We start from the raw sequence: 25778 nt of genomic DNA, 5'->3' as shown, positions 1-25778 counted from the left end.
GGCAGTGTTCTTTCTTATCGGCCTTACAAGAGCTCGTTTCCACTCCCTGGGGACAACGCCTGAGGTAAGTGAGAGATTCACTAGATCAGTAATCTTAGGGCAACGTTGTTCTGCCAGTACAGGCATTAACCTGGCAGGGATGATGTCATCTGGACTCCCACTCTTAATCTGCTTCATTAGTGTCGATGTTTCTTCTAATGAGATTGGAGGAAGGATATCCAGGGAGTATGAATCCAATCTAATTTCTGTCTGTGTGTGAGGGGATACTAAGTCTATGGAAGTGGCCTGGTTAGTACACACTATTTTATCATAGATAGTATTAATTTTCTGGGTGAAAAAGCAAGAGATTTCATCACACAGCTGTTGGGAGGCCATCTCAGGGGATTCGCATGCAGTTGGTTTAGCGAATGTTTGCAGGATTTGAAAGAGAACCCTAGGGGAGTTCCCTGCCTCTTGTATTTGTGAAGCAATATGGGTTTTTCGCGCTGTGCGAATCGCTTTATGGTATAGGGATAAAGCGTCCCAGTATTTTGTTTTGTCCTCTTGAAGATGGGTCGTTCTCTATCTTTTTTCTAGTTTCCTTGCTCCTAGTTTCATTGTTTTTAGATGATCAGAGAACCAAATATCTTGCTTCTTTGCTGACCTAGATTTGAAATGCTTCAATGGGGCGATTCGATTTATAGCTTTCTTAGTTTCTCCTTCAAGTCTTCTAAGAGCAGTTTCGATATTATCCTGAGGTAAAGAGATCGGGGCATTAAATGCTTCATCAAAGGTGGAGCTAGTAACTTTGTGCCACTGTCTGCGGACATTGGGTAGCGAGCTGGGGCATAAAGGGGTATGTGCCTGGAGGGGGGTACTAAATTTTACAATAAAATGGTCGGTCCTGCTCACCTGAGTAGCCGGTGGGCAGGAGACAAGCGGAACGTTGGCGAATATCAGGTCTAAGGTATGACCTGCCTGATCTGTAGGTCCACAATTCCTTAATATTAATCCTAAGGATAATAGGTCTGTTAGTAGAGATTGTGCTTCCTTGCAGTCTGATTTCTCACTGTGTACGTTAAAATCTCCAACTAGAATAAAAGTGCTATTATAGTTAATATGTGGGGCTAATAATTCAACCAAAATATTAGAAAAGTTGTTGTAGGGACCAGGCGGGCGATAAACTAAAGCACCTTTATAGTTTTCTTTAGGGGAGGTGTGTATTGTGAAAACTATAATTTCAATTTCGGGAGACGTATGTTCGTCTAGAACCGAGATGGTCAGCTCGTCTTTATATACGATAGCAATCCCACCGCCAGTTTTCGCTGGACGGTCTAGCCTGAGTATTTTATAGTTGCAAGGGATTCCTAGAGTTATGGCTGGGGTGCTGTGAGGTTTAAGCCACGTTTTTGTGAGGTAACACACTTCTGGTTGTTTAGAGGAGATTAGATCCCAGACCTCAGCCGTATGTTTAGAGAGAGATCTGATGTTACTCAGGATATTAGTGCACCCTGGGGAAGGGTCAGCACCAGCTTTAGAGTTGGAAATAGAAGTAGGGGAGGACAAAGGTGTAGGAAAACTACTATATGACCTATTTCTCACATGCGTAGAGAATTGTGTATGGCACAAACAGCAAGAGAAAGGACCTTCTACCTCTGGTAGTACGCTGCAGTTTACTCCAGGTGTAAAGTGCGTATTGAAACTCAGCAGTACCTGTGAGGTGTAAGTCAGTCTTTCCTTGGTGGATACGTAGGGCACAAATTTAGAGTCCTCCATGTCCCCTGGCCCGTTCTGGGGCGGACGGGCGCAGACGGGCAGGTCTTAGGCTGGTCTTTGGCGCCGTCGAAGGCGCCCCTCTGCGCGCAACCGCTGCGCGCATGGGCTGACGACTGGCTAAATAGTCCTTCTCAAGTGGTACTGCTAGAGCGCTAACCGCTCGCCTACCACGGGGTTGCTGGGCGTGTCTGGCTCTTACCTGCCCCGCCCTCCGCTCAACGGTATTGGATACCGAGTCGGACCGGGGCGGGCAGGTTTGAATACTGAGCACAGATCGATGTCAGCCCACGAGCCCCTTACAGTTTTAGGGGAGTAATTCCTACGTGCACAGAGGGTGAGTGTTTTAAAATTATTAGTCAATTTCAGACACAATGTGCAATATAGAAGGTAGTTGAAGTGACATACGGCGCAAGTGAAATACTTTTAAAATTCTTAATCAATTTTAAAAAGAGATCCGTCTGCTCACAGTGAGTGCTCCGCTCTGATGGAGTGATTACCTGGCACCAAGCGGGGTTGGGAGAACACTGCCACTGTCCAGCCCTTACCGCAATGAGCCCAGGCTTCCTCCCGCCTAAACAGTCCTTCTCAAGTGGTACTGCTAGAGCGCTAACCGCTCGCCTACCACGGGGTTGCTGGGCGTGTCTGGCTCTTACCTGCCCCGCCCTCCGCTCAACGGTATTGGATACCGAGTCGGACCGGGGCGGGCAGGTTTGAATACTGAGCACAGATCGATGTCAGCCCACGAGCCCCTTACAGTTTTAGGGGAGTAATTCCTACGTGGACAGAGGGTGAGTGTTTTAAAATTATTAGTCAATTTCAGACACAATGTGCAATATAGAAGGTAGTTCAAGTGACATACGGCGCAAGTGAAATACTTTTAAAATTCTTAATCAATTTTAAAAAGTGATCCGTCTGCTCACAGTGAGTGCTCCGCTCTGATGGAGTGATTACCTGACACCAAGCGGGGTTGGGAGAACACTGCCACTGTCCAGCCCTTACCGCAATGAGCCCAGGCTTCCTCCCGCCTAAATAGTCCTTCTCAAGTGGTACTGCTAGAGCGCTTACCGCTCGCCTACCACGGGGTTGCTGGGCGTGTCTGGCTCTTACCTGTCCCGCCCTCCGCTCAACGGTATTGGATACCGAGTCGGACCGGGGCGGGCAGGTTTGAATACTGAGCACAGATCGATGTCAGCCCACGAGCCCCTTACAGTTTTAGGGGAGTAATTCCTACGTGCACAGAGGGTGAGTGTTTTAAAATTATTAGTCAATTTCAATTTATGAATTAATAATTGATTGTTTATTAATTTTAATTAATTAATTGTTAATTAATTATGGTAATTGTGCAATTAATTTTAGGTGTGTGTTCTGTTTGTAGGTGTAAATGGTTGGAGGCGATTAATTTTTAAATCATGAATTAATAATTGTTTAATTAATGAATTGTTAATTAATTAATGTAATTGTGTACTTAATTGTAGGTGTCTGTTGTGGTGCTTATAGGTGTAAACGGTGGGAAGTAACTTGTGTTTATTTAATATATAGATGTTATTTAATGGTAATTAATCGATAAATAGTTTGGGTAATGTTTGATTTTTTTTAGTTTTATTAATTTTTAAAAGTGGTAAAAGGTGGGTATTAAATATATTTTAATAATTTAATTATTAGTTGTTAATAGTAATTGTTTGTAATTTTAGGATACATTTTAAATGTTTGTTATTACTGGATAGTTTAATTTAGTTTGTGCTAAAGTGCATGTAGTATATTAATGTTTATAATTTTTTCTTAGTACGTATTTTTTAATTTTTAATTAATTATTTAAAATATGTAAAAAAATGTAATTAAGAAATGTGCAGTGGTTTATTATTGGGGTGGTATTATAGGGTAGGAAATTAAATAAATACATTTATTTTGTAATTTTTTTGTAAATATTTTGTATTTTAAAATAAATCTTTATTAGTAAATGTATTTATTAATTCATTATATATAGTATTTGTATGTTTTTGGTATAAGTAATTACTATTATTATATGTGTTGTTTTTATATGTTTTAAACATTTAATTTCAATTTTTATAATAATTGATTATTAATTTTTATTGTATTTTTGATTTTTTAACATATATATATATTAAGTATTTTGTATGAACGGTCATTTTTTTTACTAGGGTATCCAGCACTTTCCCTACTGTTGCACTCATTGCAGTGGGAATAGTAGTTTTTCCCCTCCGCTATCCAACACTTTCCCTATTGTTGCACTCACTGGAGTGGGAATAGTAATTTTTACCCCTCCGCTATCAAACACTTTCCCTACTGTTGCACTGACTGAAGTGGGAAAAGTAATTTTTACGTCTTCGCTATCCAACACTTTCCCTACTGACACTTTTTTATGACGATCTACTCTAATTAAATCCTTCAGGCCGACAGCTTAGGCTCTTAGTTCTGGTGTTGACCAGATTCTCCGCCAATGGAAACATTGTTAAAAATCCACAATTCTGCCCCCTATAACACGGAGCTAACAACTTTTGTGTTATATATTTGCAATACTGGGCTTACTGGTTTAGTTAGTTAAGTAGTAAACTCAGTTTGCAGTGTTACGGCCAGTTGGCGATGCTTTAAAGTGGCAATTTCCAAGTGCTTGTTCCTCTTCATGTCTCCCTGTATTGTGATCCCTAAATATGTAAAATCTTTTACCTGTTCTAGAGGTCGGTTGTTCAGTACGACTCCTCCTTTAAACAATATATGTGGATTAAAAGTCATACATTTTGTTTTTGACACGTTGATTTCCAGGCCACGCAGATGGCAAAACTCTTCAAAGAGCAACAGGGCTCACTGGAGAACGCATGGTGTTTTAGCGATTATCAACGTGTCATCCGCGAACATTAAAATAGGTATTCTCACACTAGCTAGAACAGGAGCATCAGTGGGGGTTGCTTCCATGAATTTTGCAATCCCTTTAATAAATAGGGAGAATAATGTAGGGACCATTACGCAACCTTGTCGCACACCTCTTTCTACAGGGAAAGGGTTAGTGGTCTATCCTTGTGTGCCCCATCTGATTCTTGCGTAATTTCCCCCACGAAGTCTAGCTATAAGTGATAATAGTTTGTGAGGCATACCTAGATCCCTTAATACTATTCATAGTTTGGCATGGGAGTCTGGGTCGAAATCTGACTTAAGTTCCACAAAGGCATCATATAAGCTGTCCTTGTCTATGACCGCTGTCTTCCAGTATAACAATGTGAAGCGAAATATCTGATCAGTGGTACTTGTAGATGCCCAAAACCCCGCCGCCTGGAGCGGTGATAGTATACCCTGCTCATCCACCCAGTCTTGCACCTTGTTTAATACAAGTCGGCCCATGAATTTTTGGAAGGACTCAATTAAGCTAATGGGTCTATAGTTTCCAGGCTAACATCTATCCAATTTTTAAAAAACAGGAATTACCTCAGCCCCTTTCCACAATGCCGTGACTGGTGCGCCCTTTGCGATTTCATTAGCTAAAATCATAATATATTTGCTCCATTTAGCTTGATCAAAAAGATAAATGTCAGCTGGGATTCCATCTGGACCCGGTGCTTTACCTCCCGTTACGGCTCCAAGAGCAAGGGTAACATCGGCCTCGCTAAAAGCCGGGTCAGAATAATAAGAATATGAGAGTTCAACTGTTTCACTAGCATCTGGGTTACAAGCATATTGTGGTTTGAAATAGCTAACCCATTGGTCCTGGCTTACGTGGTTTATTGGTTCTGTTGGCCAACCACCTCTGCCCCATTTTACAGCATCCCAGAACTCTTTTGAATTTTTGTTTTCACAGGCATGTTTGAGGTCCAACCATCTATTCTCATCCCAATTTTTCTTAGCTTTATGTTGTGCTTTATTATAGGTTTGTCTAGCCATACGTACTTTGACGGGATCCTCTGATTGCGCTCCCCAGGGATTTATGTGCCTCCTTACAATCAGCATTAAACCATTTTAAAATGTTTCTAGGGTTGTTACTCCTGGTCTTGGAATGCTTAAAAAAGTGGGTGCGAAGTTGGATAATAAATTCTTCATGAAATTCTATTGTAGGCTCAGGGGATGCAGAATTGGAAAGGAGAGCTTCTAGAATCGTTATTGCACTATTTGTGTCTAGGGACATTTTTTTCAAGGGCATCAAAGTTCTCAACTGCGTTGGCCCATTTTAAGTGTCTCATATAATTTGTGGGGACCACGTCCTGGGTTTCAACTACACTGTCTGCGAGATTAGCAACTTCCTTTATTGATAAATTAAAAAGTGAGCTTTGGGGGTTATGGTCGCTCTCGTTCCTCTCTTTAACCACCATGTCCCTTAGCACAATCCATAATTGGAAATTAATCAATAGATAATCGATACGGCTAGAGCTTACGCCATTATTAAGAGAACAAGCCTCATGTCTGTCAGATGGGGATCTGCCATTTGCTGCCCTTAGACCTTTCTCCAGGCAGATGGAGTTTATTTGGATCGCCACCTCTGTCCATTTTTTTATGGGAGATAGATCTAATTTAGGTATTCACCACTGGTCGTCTTCATCATCAATGAGATTATATTTCTCATTTGTAAGGGGCTTGAAAGTCACATTAAAGTCACCCGCAATTATTACATTCCTGCCCCCAGAGTACAGGTCTAGTAAGCCATCAAGAGCTACTAAACCTTCAGATTTTTTACTATTTGTCCCTCTTGCATAGGCGTTATAAATGTCAGTGGTCTCCCTTGGGCCCCACTTCACTCTGATTGCTATGATATCCTTACTATTAGATTCAAGTGTCTGGACAACAAAACCAAGTTCTTGGCGTACCCAGAATATTAAACCACCCGAGGCACATCCTTTATCACCAAAACGGCTGGTATATTATAATTTAGATTGCCTGCTTGGAAGCAGGGGTCCACCTTCCAAGTTTCCTGTAGGAGGCAAATATCATGTTGAACCATATAAATATGCCAATCAGGAGATGTAATCTTAGAACTCAACCCAGCTATTTTCCAGGAAAGCACAGACAGTCCTACAGAAAGATCACAGCCTGGACTTTTAGAGCTAGGGCCAGTCTGAAAACCCTCTCTAAGATGAGTGCCCGGCTCTAACAGCGGTACCAGTGTTACCACTGTTTTATGTGGCGGCAACTCGCTAATGGTGCTTGATTACATGTGGTTACTAAAACAACCTCCTGAGTGTCCAAGTCTTTATAGGTCATGTTCGGGAGTCAATCAATGGCTTCCAAAGTGGAAGACCTTTCGTGAAGCGGGTATTGCTGCCCAGAAAAACATCCATAACTGTTACTGAGTGGGAAGCATTTAAATTGGATGGAGGAGTGATCTGGGAAGGATATACGAAATTCCAATGCTAACATGTTTTCTGCAAGAGCTTGTCCTTTGAGCTTTAACTCAATGCAATCTAGTGGATTTGTTCGCGAAGTGAGTCTTCTTGCACTGATAATATCTTCGCGGATAACCGAGTTACAGCCCCTCACGTGATGGATCTAGTGTATTGCTTTATTGGTAAGGGAATCTGCACTTTCTACATTATTGATGGTAACATATTTTGGTACATTTACCATATAGGTTGTAGAGGCCTGTGACAAGTTGGAATTGGGCACGATAGGTATATGCTCTTGAAAATTGTGTGAGGAATTTCCTATGCTTACTGGAGAGGGTCTATTAACTGCTGGGGTCGTGTCTAATTTTGAGTTGGTCACGTTTAGGCGGCCTAACTAACCATAGGGTTTGCTTCTGTTCCTCACGTAGACCAGCAACGGGATTGGGAGAGAACCTTACTAGATGAGTAGCCCTTAGTTTCAGATCTAGATTTATAATGAGTTACCTTTCTAGGTTGGTTATCCTGACTTAGGTTGGTTTGTATGGGTTCTGTGTTGGTAGGTGCTCTTTGTACCAGCAGTTTGACCATAGAAGTTAGTTACACAATCATTGAGCGCATGGATGTTATTTCTAACCTCAATTTATTATTAACAGAATGCGTTCCCTGTGGATCTATGGATAAGTTGGAACTAAGGGGCTCATTAGTATGGCGGGCGGAAGCCCCGGGAAATGGGTCTGCCTGCAATGCATGCGGCAGTCCCGCTCATACAATTAGGATGCGGCCACCACACTGGTGGTCTTTCAGTCCACCGGGGTCCCCCCCCCGCCATAGTAATATGGCAGGGGGGAAATGGCATGCAGGCGGGAGGGAATGTCGGGCGATCTGCCCGACAATCTAATGGGTCCCTAAGCTGTGAAACAAGCTTGGAGGAGGGACAACCAGGCGGAGAGGGGGGAATACACAACTAGGTGTTTAAACCATCTCCCACCAGAGGATCTACCAGGGGAGAAAACCTGTTAGTACAAGCGACTGCAACTCCTAGTAGCTGAAAGTTATCGCTTGTATTCTTATTGGGAGTCTGCATACCCTCCCCCGTATCAATGATCTCATTCTTTTTGGCTGCTGGGCTTTCACCTCCAGCCAGCTTATGGAACATTGCAGGGATGGTTAGCTCTCGACCAGGGCTGTGATTTGTTGTACAAATGGGGCCTTGGGGTAGTTCAGTGGAAAGAACCTGTACAGATGTATCACCCTGTAAGATGCCCTCGCACTCACTAATGAGTGTATCTATTCTATCTTGGACACAATTACTTCCTGTGTGGATCTGTTTCTGTGTTTGGTTTTGGGTCTTTCTAGCCTTTTTTCCTACCAGCAGTTCCCCTGACCGCCCCACCCACCTTCACTGCCCTCCATTAGTTTCCTTTTCCCCATGCTCAATACGTTTAACAATAGAGAGGAGCAACTGCTCAACTTCTCACTGTATTAGGGACTAGGTGTTGTCAGTCAATTTAAAACTTCAGTCTCTATGCAAATAAAGTCTATAGGCGCTTGATTTATGAAACAAACAAGGATTTCCACGAAAAACAGCACAGAGAAACAAACCTGGCAATATGCGCGGCCTGTGCGCGGCCCGCACAGCGGGTGTCACAAGCGCTTTTAGGCGCCAGGCAGCAGCGTGGCTCCTCCCTACTGGGAGAGCACAGGATTCTGGTCAATGTAGTCCCCCACAGCAACGGCGATGACAAGGCGTCCCGCGCCGAGGGTGTCACTAGCGCTTTGAAGCACCAGGCAGCAGCGTGGCTCCTCCTTGCTGGGATAGCACAGGATTCTGGTCAATGGAGTCCCCCACAGCAACGGCGATGACGAGGCGTAATGCGCAGCAGGTGTCACAAGTGCTTTTAAGAGCCAGGCAGCAGCATGGCTCCTCCCTCCTGGGAGAGCACAGGATTCTGGTCAATGGAGTCCCCCCAAAGCAACGGCGAAGACAAGACGTACGATTTTATTTTTTACATCGATATTTCTTTCTCTATATTTTTTTACTTACAATAATAAATATAGGATGTTGATATTTTTGACATCGATAATCAAAACTCGATATTTGTGTTTTGGATAATTTGGGGGTCGATATTCTGTCAGTGAACAATGCGTTAGTTCTGAAGCTGCGGTTCTGGAGGCGATGCGGCGGTTCCAAGTGTGATGCACCAATCTGGTTCCAGTAACAGCGATGATGCATGGGTTCCGATAGGTGCAACAATGTTGATGCGTGGGTTCTGACAGACGCAGCACTTTATACTCACTTCCTAGGGCCGGGGCACGAGGTTAGCACCCCTTGGCTGAGCACTGCATGCAGCAAGCAAGCTCCAGGTGCTGTTTGTAGGTTGAGGAGAAGTCTTTGATATCCCTGAGACTTCAGAACAGGATGAAAGCTAACAAGCCTTTGGACATACTTAGGTTCTGGGATGTAGAGATGAAGGTCCAGCCCTTCTCACACCCAGGCAAGAGTACAGCAGGCAGCAGGCCAGCGTAACAAAGCAACCCAGCAGAGTGGCAAAACCTCCAGCAGCACAGCAGTTGTTCTTCCTGGTCGAATGTTCTCAATTCCAAAAGTGTTCTGAGTTGGTGGTGTCAGAGGTCCAGCACTTATACTCAGATGGGCCTTTGATGCTGGTGAGACTTCAAAGAGATGACGTTTTTTAGTGCATAAGTTCCAGCCTGTCCTGTCCTGGCTAAAGGCTCATTACAGGAGGGTATGCATCCTTTATGTGGGGACAGGAAACAACCCTTTCATGTCTAAGTGTTATCTCCTCCCTTTAATCCTGCCGAGGAACGCCCATCAGGATCTGAATGGCCCACCAGTCGCATCTAAGGTGCCTTTGTGAGTTGCTGTCTAGAGGGAATGCGCAAAACCAACTGTCACCCACCCCAGAAGTGTGTTCAGAGACAGGCAGAAAGCACCAAATGGTTACAGTAAGAAAATACCAACTTTCTAAAAGTGGCATTGTCAGAATTGCAATTTAAAATACAACTTCACCTTGAGTTGTGTTTTTAAATTCTGATTCCAGAAGCACCAATTGTGGGTGTCCCATTTCTTCCCAATTGGAAAATACACTTATTATATGTAATAAGGCAATCCCAATGTTATCCTAAGGGAGAGATATGCCTTATAGTAGTGAAAAATGATTTTAAGAGCATTTCACTATCAGGACATGTAAAACTTAAAAGTACATGTCCTACTTTTTTAAATACATTGCACCCTACCCATGGGCTGTCCAGGACCTACCTTAAGGGTGGCCTATGTGTAATAGAAAAGAAAGGTTTGGGCCCGGCAAATGAGTTAACTTGACAGTTCGACATGGTAGTTTAAAACTGAACACCTAGGCTTTACATTGGCAGGATTGAGACATGTTTAACCTCTTGGCTGCGGGGGTAATTTTTCCACGGTGCGAGGTGCGAGGGGGTGTGTGTGGGCGCGGTGCTCAGGATGGCTCCTGGCCGTCATGAGTCACAGTATACGTGTGCTCATGACGGCCGGGAGCCGTCCGAACTCCGGCCACTGTATAATTTGCCAGCACAGGCGGGGAATTAATCGCGCATGGGTGGAGCGGCAACGTTCGGACGGCTCCCGGCCATCATGAGCACATGACTTCCCTGACTCATGACGGCCGGGGCCTACTTAAGTGGATGGCACAATCAGTGCTGCAGTCCCACTCGTAGCACTTCACTTACAGGCCCCAGGCAGGAGTAGTGGATAAGCCAATGTTACCATGTGTTAAATATAGAGCACATGCACTTAAGCACTGATTAGCAGGACCAATTAAGATTTTATATAGTGCTTTTGGCCTTACTTCTGCTATTGGAAGCACTGTAAATATCAAGGGTAAGTAGGTAATACTGTCCACTCTCTCCGCAGCCCACTTATATTTTACACAGTACTTCAGGCATATTTCTGATACTTTATGGTCTGTAAATAACTGCTGTTGTTTACTAACTAATGCAAAACAGTTTCGGGAACAATCCTTGGAACAATGGAAGGCTAAGTCATCCCCACGCCCTGTATGAACCACAAAGACAAGGCTCCATGCACATCCTAAAAATGTTCCATAAACAAATGCACACACCCTTAGTCAAACAGCATTGGTAACAGCACTTTCCTCTATGGTTCGACAAATGCTTCCTCGAGTAGTAACTCTGCAATCTTTCCATGCCCAGCATCACCGAGCAGCTTTGATTCTTCTGTCCTCCCCAACTGCTCGTTTTCCTCTAACAACCTCCAATGTCTGTGGGTCGTCGTGGGCTTCTACCTCACTGTCCTTGAATCGCCAATCCAAACCCTTAGCCACCTCATTCTCATTCTGCTCCCACCTACCAGTAAAACCCCTCGCTCGCCTCATCCCCATTGACAAACACTTTTCATAACCCCTCACTTCTGCCCCTCTGAGCACCGCAAGTCTGAACTTTGGAGGCATCTCATTAGTCAATACGCCCCTGCTGCACCAAATATGATTATACATTGCGCTACAGGCCTCACACCTGTTAATGGCAGCTGTTACTTTGTAAAGTATGCAATGCAGTTTACTTAGGGTAGCTGGAAGTTTTTTTTACAGGGGAGCATAGCCACTGCTGGCCAAACCGCATCGATAAAAGCTCCCTGCTTCTTGTAAGATCTCAAAAGACTTCTTCAACTAGGAACCAAGGGGCAAATTTACAAGAGAATAGCGCAGCATGGTGCTGCTAGCCATCTTACTGCACTAAACTGCGTCATTTGGAAAGTGCAGGGATGTGTCATATTTACAACAATATGACGCAGCCCTGTACTGTCCTCTGCATTGGCATACAATAGGCTGTCTAGTGCCAACGCAGGAAACCTCGCACCATGGTGCAAGGGTGCCTGCAGGGATGATTATTTTTGTTCAAGAAGGGACAACTTCCAGCATAAAAACAATCAAGAATGGTGTTTTCCGCCTTCTATGTTCATATAGATAGAAATAGGAAAAAATGAGGAGAAATAAAGACATTTCGCCTTAGTTGCAAAGCTTTTACGCCATTGGAATCTGATGCATTCATTATGAAACCTTGTAAATCTGGGAAGGCATCAGAATCCATGGGTGTTGCGTGGTAACACCCACAGCAACACCCATGGATCGCCCCTTTCACACAGAGCAATGAGCAAAAGGGGGCCATATTTACAAGGCCATGAAAAGCATGCAGGGTGGCTTTGTGTGGCCTTGTACATATGGGCCAGCACACTGCACCACTGGAGCGTCAAAAAAAGTGAAGCTCCGGTGGCAGATAGGGCTTGAAAATTGTGCCCAATACACCTACATGCCCCGTGGCTACTTTCCTTCCATTAAGTGTTTCCTGCCCTTCCATGCTCTGAATCTAAATGCTGGTGTGAAGCCCAATGTAACCCCTTCACACTGTATTTCTTCCCCAGCTTAAAGCACCGGGAACAGCGCACTTCACACTGTCTCCCATATCTTCACTCACCCTTCCACAACCCGGAACCAAAAAAATAATGTAGTCTATATTCGGTTAATGTATATTTTCCGTTGCAGTTGATGTGGCGCGTCTGCCCTTCTAAGCTCTGTAAACAACGGGTGTAATTTACAACTCTCACAGGGAAAAGTGAGTAATAAAGAACTATCTGAAATACATATCTCCATCCCATCAGCCAGGAAATGTCTATGCGGCCCCCTTATCCACACGCCACACCATCCAGCGGCTTCTGGTTAACCTGGGGTGTAGTTTGCGTGGTTGCGCTACGTGTAGGTATGCGAAGTGCACTTTGCACTACGCAAGATACGCGCACTGTGCTATCATTGAAAACGGCATCTCGCACAGTGCGAGCTGTCTTTTCTGTCGCTCGAGCAGATTTTTACTCGAGCGGCAGCTTTCTCAACACGGTCAGGTAGTTTCTCATTGTGAGCGGTCGCGAGCATACACAATCACTCGCAATGAGAAACCTGACCTCCCCGCGTTGAGAATCTCGCCGGGAGGATTATTTTACTCGTTCGCGATCGCCAACTTGATGTTGCTGATCGCGAGCGAGGAAAAAGTCTCACCGGGATGTCATTTTGCTCGCTCGCGGTCGCCAACTTGACGTTGAGGACCGCGAGCGGGCAAGAAATGCCAACTACGCTATGCCTCGCTATTTTGCACGGTGCTATGTGCAATTCGTGTAGCCTGAAGTAGCACAAACTACGCAAACTTCGCAAGCGTAGCGTAGTTGGCCGCATAGGGTTACTTCTGGTGCCAAGTACAGTGCCTTAGGCAGTACCACTTTTTATTGGACATGTTTGTGTCCCTACCATTTAGGTACAGCATTTAGGGTTTCTGGACAATTTACGCCAAACCTTTACATTTACTTGGTATGTATTCTGTTGAGGGGAATAAAAGAAGACTGCTTTCTAAAGCACATTCAGATCTACTGGAATGTTTCCTCGTCCATCTAGCCGCACGTTGTAATCCATCTACTCGTTCATTTTCTACACATCATTCGCTTCTGACCTTTGCATCTACACACTCATGCGTCCATCCGCCCATTGCTCTACCTTCTACCCTCAGTTTTACAGTAATCCACGAGTGCCCATCCCCCCACCGCGCCCATATAGCTATAAACCAATCCATCAGCCCACCCAACCACTGTTTTAGACCCATTAATTAACTCATGTATCTATTCACTTACCTATCAATCCATTCGCGCATACAAGATTCACCTGGAAGCAAATGCCAGTGTGTGTCTGACTGTACGTGTGCCTTTGTTTTCTGTTTGTGTATCTATGACTTTCTGTGATGTCCCCACATGTCTGTTACTGTCTGTACTTCCAAACACATCCCACAACAATCTCCAGCCATTACAAAAGAACTCAACAGAAGCACACACCTAAAATAAGCCAGACTTTATTGGTTTTGGCAAAGCTTGTTTAAAGTAAAAAGCGATTTTATGCCCACTTGAGGGCAGTGTTACCAAACCATAAACATTTGTATATATATTGCGATTTTGCAAACGAATTCATAACAAAGATGTAAGGAGGTGGGCATCAAACACGGGCTTATTTATGGGAAAGCAAAGGTCGTGACGAGATATTAAATGTATGCAAACAGCAAGGAGGGAGGGAACATATGTTTAAATATATTCGCGCCCGGGGTTATACTTACTCAAGACATTAACCTATTTTGAGTTCTGTCTCCTGCGATGAAGATGTTGCGAATCAGATGGTGAAAAATCCCCCAGAGAATGGAGGGCTTCATAAACACGAAAGCAAGCTACTGTGAGCTGCGGGCTGGCTCGCGGTATTTTAAAAGCATTGCTTGCCTTTCTCATCCACACACTGGAAGTACCACACTGGGGATGATTGGCAGGGACGCCCCCAAGGGGATGGTCAGCACTTTTGTGGTGAACCAGCTGCATGAAGTCAATATTCGTGGCGCTCTCTCAAATGCACCGAAATTCTGGAGAGCGACCTCGCGCGTTCCAGTAATTTCGGATAAACCAACACGTTTTGAAGCGTCAGTCTCTACAACAGACAATACAATCGCAACATAAAAGATTGCTGAAGAATAGACACGGTCGCTGAGGCCAAAGTATATGTTTGAATAATTGACTGACATTTCTATAGAGAGCGTGACTGGAAATCAAAATCCTCCCTATTTAAAAAAACCTTGCATTTGCAATGCAATTGGTCTCGCATTTACAAGAGTCTATGCTAATGGCCTGGTAAATGACAATGCCTTTTATTTATGTGTTTTGAAATCCAACACATAAATAAAAGGCATTGTCATTTATATTGGCAATAGCTCAAACTATCGCAAATTCGACACCACTTTAATGGTGGCTGCTCCCCTTTCTTTAGACGCTGCTAGCCGTAGTAGGGAAACTGTTGGATAGCGTAAGGGTAAAAAAATTTATTCCCACTCCAGAAAGTGCAACAGTAGGGAAAGTTTTGGATAGCGTAGAAGTTAAAAATAACATACTATGCTAAAATATTATTTTTTTTATTATTAAATAAATCTAAATTATTTACAAATACCAATACATAAATAATGAAAATATAATTATCAATGAATAATTAGGTAAACATAAATTAATAATAAATACCAATTAAATACCAATTAATAATAATTAATTACCAATTACTACTTAATCACCAATAATATAATTAACAGACACAATTAATTAAAATAAATTATTACTTAATTACATTTCAATTACTTCCCACCCTACTCCCCTATAAACTCAAAACCCTCTACAGAACATACTTATCAATTAATCAATTAATAAAAATAATTACCAATTAATAATTAATTAACAATAATATAATTATCGAAAACAATTAATTAAACTAAATTATTAACTAATTACATTTAAATTACTTCCCACTCTATTCCCCTATAAACCCATAAACTGGTACAGAACATAATTATCAGTAATCAATTAACTTAAATTAATGACCAATTAATAACAATTAGTTATAAATTAATTAAAATTAATTTATAAGTCATAAAAATTAATAATTAATTTAGTATAATTAAATTACTTTCCACCCTATTCCCCTACAAACCCACCGCCCGCGACAGAACATAATTACCAATTAATCAATACATTTAAATTAATTTCCAATTGATAAAAAATAATTACCAATAATTAAAATTAATTTATAATTCATAAAAATGTATAATTAAATCAGTATAATTAAATTACTTCCCACCCTATTCCCATATAAACCCACAATCCGCTACGGTACTAAAATACAAAATTTTATTAAATTACATTTTTTTTTAAAACTATTAAATACATAATAATATACATAAAATCATATAAAAATCGATATTAGTAACATCGAAATTACTAACATCAATATTAGTAACATCGATATTACTAACATCGATATTAACAAAATCGATATTACTTACCTTCGATATTCTCTCCCATCAATATTAAAAATATTGGTATTACTTACCTTCTATATTTTGTCCCTTCGATATTTAAACATCGACATTATTGTATGTCGATATTTAAAAGTCGATATTTTGTCTACCTACCGATTACTCAGGTAGAGGGTGTCCTCAAGCAAAGTTATAACTCTTTGCCGAACTTAAGTTTCACAGTCCACTAAAAGAATTCTGGTCTATGAACAAATAGTCTTACAAGAAGTGATGGGATCACTGGAAGAACGACAATACATTAAGCATAACATCTCAAAGGAAGAAAAAGTGGCACTCAATAGTCAACGGGGGAACAGATCAATTGTCATTAAGACCGCAGACAAGGGTGGAGCAGTAGTGGTGCAAAACACCACAGATTGCATAGAAGCAATTGAGCAGCAACTGGCAGTTCGGGACAGCTAACAACCGACTCCAAGAGACCCCACAATTGAGTGTCTAAAGGTTTCTTGAGCTCAGCGGAGAAGGACTTCCTAAACAAAAAGGAACCAAGAATTCCAACTATATACATCCTGCTCAAGGTCCACAAACGCATGGAGAAACCACCTGGCAGACCCTTCGTCTCGGGATGTGGGTCAATCCTTGAGCCCATTAACCAATTCATTGACCACTTCCTACAACCATGGGTCACAGAGACCAAATCCTTTTTCCGTAATTCCATGCATATTATCCAACTACTGGAAGACCAGCCCTTTGACATCCATACGTAATTTCTAGTGACGCTAGATGTTTCATCTCTCTATACATCCATACCACAAGGCAAGGCTCTAGCGGTGGTCCAGTCCACGCTGGACAAACTACCTAAACCACACTGGATACCAACAGATTTCCTAACCGCCCTGCTGGAAATCGCCATGAGGAAGAACTATTTTATATTCAAAAAACAGTTCTACTTCCAATGTAAAGGAGTAGCCATGGGCGCAACATACGCACCAAGCTTGGCAAACATCAACATGGATGCGTATGAAGAGGAACACCTATACAGATATAGCAACCCATTTATCGAGTCTATATCTGTCTGGAAGACATATATAGACGATGTGATGATGATTTGGTCTGGCACAGAGGAAGAACTGAAGGCGTTTACTCTATGGCTCAACAAAAGAAGCAATGATATCCAATTTACCATGAACTACAACAGGAACACCATCGACTTTCTTGACATCAAATTCGGAGTTGACAATGGCCTCCTATTTTGTGATCCATATATGAAGCAACAGAAAGAAACACGTTGTTGAGATATGAGTCCCACCACCCCCGTAATCTAAAGGACAATTTGCCTTATGGCCAATATCTTAGACTGAGGAGAAACTGCACACGGAGGTTCGACTTCTTCCAAGAGACGGACGTCTTGACGATGTGCCTACGAGAGCGAGGTTACCCTTTAGGACTACTGAACAGGGCAAGAAAACCATCGTGGTACTGCCCAAGAGACCAGCTATTGCAACCCAAAGAAAAGAAGACTGGTGTTGACAACATCGTGTGTGTGACAACCTTCAATTCCAAAAGTAATGTGATCAAAAAGATCGTCAAGAAATATTGGAATCTGGTGTCCGCCGAACTAAGAACAACAGAGAATCCCCTATTCGCATTCAAAAGAGGGAGAAATGTCAAGGACAATGTAGTGAAGGCATTTCTGGAACCAGAAAAACAACAAGACCTGCGGTGCCAACTGGGACTTCCACCTGTAATTGGGCACATCAAATGTGGCTCATGCAAAGCGTACCAGCTATGTATGGAGGGATCCACACTGACGCTCCACGATTCCACATTCAAATTAACGTCATTCACAAACTGCAACAGCACCAACGTCATCTACATTATCCTCTGCCCTTGCGATGCTCCATACATAGGGCAGACAACGCAGAAGGGTAAGTCCAGAATCCTACAACACATGAGCAGAATCAGATGTAAGGTAGAGGGAGCCCCCCTAGTAGAACATTTTCTGGCACTCAACCATCCTCCAGAAAGAATGAGATGGAGAGTAGTAGAGAAGACCTGTCCCAACCCCAGGGGCACTTTAATATCTATGTCCCTAAATCTGAAGGAGTGTAAATGGATACACACTTTAGAAGCAGTACTCAATGGGCTGAACGAAAAGGAAGAGACCACTAAACAAATGGACCTGCTCTAGACATTTACCACTTACCCCTTTCCGTGCCGTGATTAGCGTCCACTTCCTATTTACACACGCAATCTTGCAGTACTAGATAAGATTATCACACAACATGTATTACTACTGTGTTACTTTTAATATGTGTCCACTCAAGCAACAAGTAATGTTTGTTATTTGTTATTCGTGCATTGAAATTGTCACTACCATATAGGACTGCGAAATATCTTATGACATGTGTCTTGGTACCCTAAATGTATGATTTATAAATCTGCGCGTTATTTTGTTTATGTACGCCTCCACTGCAATCAGGCAGCAAATGTTCTGTTACTTGTGAAATGTACATTGCAAGTAGTAAGTAGCATATCATACAACATGTGGTACTCAACCCTGTATAGACTGCGAAATATCTTATGACATGTGTCTTTGTACCCTAAATGTATAATTTATAAATCTGCGTGTTATTTTGTTTATGTACGCCTCCACTGTATTTAGGCATCAGACGTTCTGGTACTTATGAAATGTGCATTGCAATCAGCATATCATACAACTGGTGGTACTCCACCCTTTATAGATTATGGCGTCCTCGCTGCCAAGACCTGATTTTCACGATTTTAGCATTATTACTTTTATTCAGATATTAGGATCCACATTATTGTGGGCTTGCAAACTCCTTTGCACCACCGCTTAGGTTTCACCAGTAAACCGTCACTGAGAGTATCGCCCTCACACCCACTGCGTGATACATTGCAGAATCGTGCGTCATTGCTTAGCAAAGTTCTCTCCTGCCACAAGCGTGCACGCTAGCAGGCACGTTAATGTGGCTCCATTTACAGCCCGGCAAGTGATCTCACTCACCCTGACTCTACGCAGCAGACAGATGGCACACCGGCAACCTCTCGCTTACACATGCTTCTTCCCCTTCTAGGCTGTCACCATCTTTCCCTGACACCATTGTCCTGATGAAGACCCGTTGTGACCACCAACCGGGGCACCCGAAGGGTTGAAATGTCGACGCTCCTTGTAGGTCCACACTAACCAAGACTCCATACCACGCAAGACAAGAGCCTCTGGTTCAAAAGCTTCACCTGGCCTACCCCCTCCCCCTGTATATAGAAACTATTACCACATTGTATATGGTGCACATTTGTATGACACTGAGCACTTATGTCACAAAATCACGTAATGTTCATTTCGTGTTGACAGCTTTTGTTCATTGTAATTGTAACTATCTAAGAATGAATTAATTCTGATAAATAGAAACAGTACAAAGCAATTATCTCCTGTTTCATTTCCATTAAATTGTTTGGTTCCTTTTCCACAGGCGTGTTCCATAGGTTGCAAACTGATTCACTTGTATAAATGCACTATGAGCATCATAAAGTAACATTTTTCTACCCACCAGAACCAGTAGTTTGTACTTTTTTTTTTAAAGAAAGCATTGAACGTTTATGTTGGGCTTGGCCTTTTGTGCAGGGTTACCCCAAAACTACTAACATCGTTTTTCACTGTTGCAAAGCCTATCTCTCCCATAGGATAACATTGGGTTACCTTATTACAATTAATAACTGATAAATTAGGCTTGGGAGCAAATAGGAAAATGATGTTAGCACCCAAGTGAATTATGTTTTAAAAATCCTCTTTAATGGTGAAGTCACATTTTATGCCTCAATTCTGAAAATGCCTCTTTTAGGACGTTAAAGTAACAGAGTTGATGGACGGAATGCAGAGCAAATCAAACATTCACCACCAGTCAAGTGATCTGGGTTAAATCCATCATTCTTTTGCTCACCATGCCACCCCAGTTTAGACCCAGCCATAAGCAAGTCAGTCTTGACCTGAAAATTGGCATTTCCGTGTCCTAACTATTTGTTGCCTGCTACCAGGATCAAGTGGGAGACCAAGGGGGGACTAGGTGATAGCATGATGGGCCATCCCGTTGGAAGGGCCGCCTCCAGCACACAGACAATGGCACCTGACACCAGTCTTTTGTAACCCCAGACTACGTGGAGCCTTGGCAGGAGAAAGTCAGTCATCCTACTTCAAAGGATGGCACCAGGTATAAATATACCTGGACCTCCAGAGCCACTCAGCAGATCACTACTGGAGCTGTGGAAGACTCAGAAGAAGGGCTGCCCTGCTACCCTACTGCTAGAAGGACTACCCTGCTCCCCAAGGAAGGAAGCCAGGACCTGCTCCTTGAACTCGGAACTACCAGAATGACTCCAAGGGCTACTTGTCTGCCCCCGTGTGTGAGCTACAGCTGGACCTGCCTGAGCCTTGCTGGACTCTGATAGAGTTTGTTCCTGACCCCCAAGATGCACCTGCCCAGGCCCTGGACCCTTGACTGGCATCAGAATGCACTTCTCTGTAAAGAAAGGAGAATTCTTAAAGTTTTTCATGACCACAAATGAGCCCATTAGCACCAAGACTATGCTGACCACAAAGACTGCCAACACGAAGCTCCAGTGATCCAGGGTCTAAGTGCTACAGTGACCGCCAGAGATGACCAGCAATGTGAGAACTGCACTTCATGCTACATCAATGTCAACCCATGGTGACCTCAGCATGAAGCATCAGCAATGATTGTCGGTGACACTCAACCGGATCTTCATGCCACAGCGATGACCATCCGTGATGCCAGGCAAACTCTTTACACTACAGTGATGACCACCGCTTCGCTCCCCCTGCTTCTCACAGCCTCCTCCATCAAGAATGAAATTCTTTGTGCTGAACTTTGAGAAGGTAACTTTTTCAGAAAAACATGCCTGGTCCATGTATTTGCACCATGCTCCATCATGGTCAGACTGAACTTGTGACTAGTGGTAGGAGGAAAACTTCATGCGCTGAGTTTTCTGAGTTTTCCCACTTGCGCTCCACTTAGAAAGTGTATTTTGACAAAAACTCCACCACCCCACTGGCGTAGCAGAGTTTTGCGGCGTGCTCACCCCTAGTATCACCAATCCTCCTGTGGGGGACTTACTTGTGGCAACATACCGGTTTTTGTATCCCTTGACCCTCCGCAGCCAAGTGGACTTCATCCCCCAGCCAGTAGTGCACTAGGAGGCCCCTGTGAAGAGTGGTTGAGAAGGCTGCCGGCAACCACTCAGCAATCCCGCTGTGGGGGACTTATTTGGTGCAACAATAGGGGTTCTTGGCACCCAATGACTCTCAGCAGCCAAGGGGATTTCAACCCCAAACCAGTAGTGCATCAGGAGGCCCTTTTGCAGAGTGGTTGAGAAAGGGGGCATGGTCTCAGGCGAGCTCTCAGCAAACCTGTTGTGTGGGACTTACTGGTGGTAACAGGAGCAGTTCTTGCCCCAAGCAACCCTCAGAAGCCAAGGAGACGTTATCCCCCAACCAGTAGTGCACTAGGAGGCCCCCATGCAGAGAGCTTAATAAAGAGGGTGGGGCCTCCGATGACGTCTCAGCAATCCAGCAGAGGGGTACTTAATTATGGCAACAATAGGGGTTCTTGGCCCCCAATGTTCCTCAGCACCCAGGGGGACTTCATTAGGGGTGGTCGAGCAATACTCCGCCCACCCGCAGAACTCCATGGAATTTGGCTGAGTTTTTCGAAAACTTAGGGGAATTCCACAGAGTGGAAGTCCACAAGCACAACCCAGGCCTATTTGTGATTTTCCCCAATATAGGAATTGTGCCCAATATAGCACAAGTGGTGCTTGTGCTTTTAGGCACTTTAATAACCTAAAACTTTGACGTTCAATTGCTCCAGATCTATTGATTGGATGTTTGTTGTGCTGGTATCATTTTATTTATTACAATTTGCTCTATTTTTCTAAATTGGTTTGCGATTTTACTAATGATGTGTTTTCACTTTATCACTTTTTATGTGCTGCATACATACTTTACCCATTGCCTCTCAGTTAAGGCTGACTGATTTTGTGCAATGCTACCCGAGGGGAAAGCTCAGGTTAAATTAGCAACTTTTGTGGGTCACCCCGCCAAGAATTGTGGTTAATGCTTGAGTAGAGTTATCACCCCCCTCAATCAGTTACCCAATTTCTTGCAGGTTAGGATGCACAAATCCATGTTTATTTATTTTAATTTATAGTTTATATAGTTCGGACCAGAACCCTAAGGTCAGAGCAGTTTGCATAAGGACAAAGCTTGTACATATGCATTATACCAATTATGGGCATATTTACAAGTAGCTAGCGGCACCGCAGCATCATTTTGTTTGATGCAACCGTGGCGCAATCAGTGCTCCACACGGCTCCATTTTTACAAACTGAAGCATTGGACCCAATGCGTTAGTTTGTAGAGGACTGTGCCACATTATACCTGTGCCCGGCATAATCTATGCAGAGTAGTGATTCCCACGTTAAAAGTCACATAGAAGATACACATGAAATTTACAAATGTTCATTACGCCACTCTATGACTTAACTGGGTCAAACTTCCTACACCAGGCGCAGTGATTGACACAGGGCTTTTAACATGGGACTCGCCTCTTTGCTTTAGTCTCACTAACAACTCCAGCAATGTGTGTGACTTTAGCACCGAATGATGCAGCAAAATTTGTGAGGCATCCATGAACCCTTGCATCATGGAGCACTGTATTTGGGCATTTGCTGCAGTTCTTGTAAATATGCCTCTATGACTCATAATGCCTAGTGTTAGAAATGGGATCTCTGGTTGGCTAAGGCTTGCGCCAAAGCCAAACAGAGACCACCACTCTAGTCAGGGCAAGGGAGTTACACGCCAAAGATAACCCCTGCTCATCCCCTTGGTAGCTTGGCACGAGCAGTCAGGCCTATCCCGGAGGCAATATGTAAAGTGTTTGCGCAACATGCACACAGCAACAACATACTAGGCACACCACAAAAGGAACTCCACATAAGGTTATATCAGAAATAGCCTTTCTATTATCATAAAACACATTAGAATAGTAATCACACAATATACACTGTGCCAATTGGCACTGGTCAATATTTACAGGGGATTATATACACATGACAGGGCCACTTGGACCACTGTCAGAACCATCACAAAGTGAACTTAGTAAATGTAGAACACAACCAGTAATTACTAGCAAACACTGTATTCTGCATCCTCATGTTAAACAAACTATATTATGCACAGTATCACATTAGGTTTGAAATATATTCTGCACCAACCTCATAACAATCTTACTAGCATAAACCACAGTAGACAACAGGGTGCGTAAATCATAGTACATGAATCACATTTCCTAGCACCACATAAATCACATTAGGGCCTGGCCCCCTATTAACTTAATAGCCCCCCTGGCCAACTGCCCCTCTCAAAGGGGGCTCAAATGCCCAATATCCGGCAAAGTCAGGGCTTGTGGCTGCCACTGCAGCAACATCATAAGGGGCGACATTGCGCAGACCTAAACGGGGCAGCTGATGCTAATTGCTGTGCAGCTGTGAGCATCAAATGTGCCCTGGCATGACTGTGCCTTGGGGCCTCAGTGGGGTTCTCTAATTAACTCTGCCCCTATCGTTGCAGCTGCCTGCACTCTCGCAGGACAGCTGGGATCATCGTCAACTGGAGGGTACGGGCACTACTGGCCCTCGGGGTTTTATGGGCCTCTAAAACAAACATTCCCCCTTGTTCGTGCAGCTGACCTCTGTCAGGCGGGGCAGCTGTGAGAATAGCCAAACGGGAAGGCACGGTCCCCTCTGGGCCCTCTCTAAACAAATATGCCAGCAACGTTGGAGTGGCCCACTCTCCTGGCGGGACCTCTCAGACTCTGTGCCTCGAACAGGCACCAAAAACAAAGAGCCATCACTCACCGGCTCTCAGGATCGGAAAGGCAACCCCCACTCACCAGGGTCTGCTGGACTCCTCCCATCTCCTCTACACCTCTCCTCACTTCACCAGGGCCCCCTCCTGGGACCCGGGACTTCTACATGGAGCAAGTGAGGCTCCGGACAGATCTCATGCCAGTACTTCCTTTCTGGTGGGGCCAGCTTCCCGTGTTGGCCCCTCCCACGTCTCAGGCAAGGTTGCCTGACTTCCGGGTCGCATTCGGCAGCGGCCTAGCAGTTTCTTTTGTCGACTTCTTCTCTTGGCGGCAATGAGGGGTAGACTCTTTAGAGATGAAGGGGCAATGCAGAGTCCAGTGAGGCAAGCCCTCTTGGCAGCCCCTCCTGGACCCCAGCAGCAGCACGCCTTAGCAGTATTCAGGCACAAGAACTGAACATTTTCATGGGGTCAGAGCCCTTATACTTATACCACAAACTCTCTTTGTCTGTAGTGCAGGGCATGGGGTAACCAGATGCAACTGGTTCAGGAGGGATTTGGAGCACTTTGTTTTGTAAGCTCCTCTTCCCCTTTGTCAGGTGGGGGCTAGGTGATCAGCCAGCATTGTACAGGGCAGGCACACTCCTATTCAGAGTCAGCGGATTACGCCTCCCACTACACCCAGCACAGATGTCCTATTCAGCCCAGTTATGACTTACCCTGCCCCTCCTGGAGCCACACACACCTCCCTGCCCCTGTCACTCACAAGCCAGACATGCAATTCACATCAAGCAGGCAGACACATGGCACACAGAAATGTCAACTTCTAAAAGTGGCATTTCTAAAAAAAACACAAAAAATCTGCGCACACAATTGCACAGCATTTATTCTCACAATGTCATACACACCAGACTTGACCACACTGCTCCTCTCATAACAGGAATTACCACTGATACACACTGATCAGGGAATCCCCAATGCATTCCTTTGGAAGGGCAGGCCAACCTTACTAATGTAACACAGAGAGCATGCGCGCTTTACACTGGACCACAGTGCTAAAGTGCCCAGAGGCTTAAAACCACCAACACCAGGTCACAGAAAAGGCAAAAGATTTAGGGGTGAACTTGCCAAAATGGGCCAAGTCCAACACCCAGCTATATTACCAAGCTAGAGATTAATTCATTTACAATGTATTATACTGATATTTAGCCTCCCTCCCATTTCCAAGCATTAAACAGTATTGTGCAGCTGCATGTAAAGCAAAAGGGCTACATTGTAGGATAGCATTGAAAACTGTCTGTCTTCTCTGGTGCAGGCACCGCCATGACAGGAAGCATTAAAAAGTCTAACTCTTAAAGGAAATATGCTACTTTGCCAAAGGGTCTGCTGTGCATTAACTCGAAAAGAAGAGAAAAAGAGCTATGTTTGCATGGGTGAAAAGCTTTGTGCCCCTACAGATAGGAATCAACACTATGTAAGTCAGTGTTGGTCCTTTGCAAAGCTGACAACCAACCCCCATTGAATAGTAAAACTGGCAGCATTGCCAACCATCTTAAAATAGTCTACCAGGTGTGAGGACACTTAAACAGGAGATAAAAGTTATTTATGTGTAGGGCCCAATCACGTAGAAGTGCTTGGTTGTGCTCCTCATTTTATCATGATCAAATTGGCATAATCCTGAGTTTGGCACATTCAATTTACCTATAACGCGCCGAAAGGGCCTGGAGGAAGCACTATTCAACTCCAGCAAGGGCCTCGTTCAGGCTGGCACTGCAGGGCTACAAGGCACAGATAAAGCTGGCTAAAGCGGCTTTTCTGGAATCCACCTTGAACAAAGCGCCTAACAAGTCTCAGGCTCTGTTTAAAATCGTCAGGGACCTGTCTCATCCTGCTTGCGTGGCCAATACGGT

The sequence above is a fragment of the Lissotriton helveticus genome, chromosome 4_1 (genome assembly GCF_964261635.1).
Source record: "Lissotriton helveticus chromosome 4_1, aLisHel1.1, whole genome shotgun sequence".
Taxonomy (NCBI): domain Eukaryota; kingdom Metazoa; phylum Chordata; class Amphibia; order Caudata; family Salamandridae; genus Lissotriton; species Lissotriton helveticus.
This window is presented reverse-complemented; position numbering follows the sequence as displayed.